This window comes from Kogia breviceps, chromosome 3 (assembly GCF_026419965.1).
Source record: "Kogia breviceps isolate mKogBre1 chromosome 3, mKogBre1 haplotype 1, whole genome shotgun sequence".
Lineage (NCBI taxonomy): Eukaryota > Metazoa > Chordata > Mammalia > Artiodactyla > Physeteridae > Kogia > Kogia breviceps.
In genome coordinates, this window is record NC_081312.1 from 14,331,016 (window position 1) to 14,331,916 (window position 901).

General features: G+C 41.2%; 1 pseudogene; it reads right to left on the reverse strand.

The window, feature by feature from the left end:
* Positions 1–323: 323 nt before the first annotated feature.
* Positions 324–655, reverse strand: LOC131753684 (cytochrome c oxidase subunit NDUFA4 pseudogene; annotated as a pseudogene).
* Positions 656–901: the final 246 nt, after the last annotated feature.

The following is a 901-nucleotide window of genomic DNA, read 5'->3' on the forward strand; positions in this document are numbered from 1 at the left end:
CATTTTTACGATGGAAATAACAGTAACAGTAACAATAACTAATAATAGTACCCATCGTACCAACACTTGGGATACTTTCATATAACACTTTTCTTATCGACTTATTTAATCACAGTAATGCCACGAGGGAGGTTTCATTATTATCCCCATTTCACAGATGCAGAAACTTGGCACAGAGAGGGGAGGTAACTTTCCCAGTTCCATGCGAGTCCAGAATTTTGTAGTCCTTTTTCTTTTGTCTTTTTTCAAGTTTCAGACTATTTATTAATCAGTGTAAACCCCAGCACAATACACCAACATGATTTCGTGCATTTAGAGGGGAAATATTTCCTGGTTAAGTGGAAAATTGTGCAGGTGGCCTCTGGAAGAACTTCATTCTAAGCAGTTTTATAGTGAAACATTTCATTTAGAAGTCTGGACCTCCTTTCTTCAGTTGGCTGTAATCTACATTCACTGAGTAGAACTTGTACTGATCAATGGGACCCCGTTTGTTCCAGGGTTCTGGGTTATTCTTTCTGTTCCAACTGACATCTGGATTGAACAATGCCAGGTGCAAGACATACAGTGCTGCTCCAGTACCTCCCACTCCAATAAATATGAAGATGGGGCTCAAGCTAGGATGCCCCTTGGCCTGAATGATGATCTGGCAAACCATGGTTGCAACAGAAGCCTCGAGTCCAGACGGAGAGAACAACAAACTTTCAAGGCCTGGGACTAAACAGTCTACTGTATTCCTTTTTCTTGACAACTACTTTCACTATGGGATGTTCCACTGAGACGCAGACTAGTTTGAGGCTTGCTCTGTGTTGTTGTATTATTCAAGTTACTTTGCTAGAAAGCCCGGGAAACAGACTCAAATTTGCTGAAGCACTATGGGAATTTATCGGTGGTGTGTTTCAAG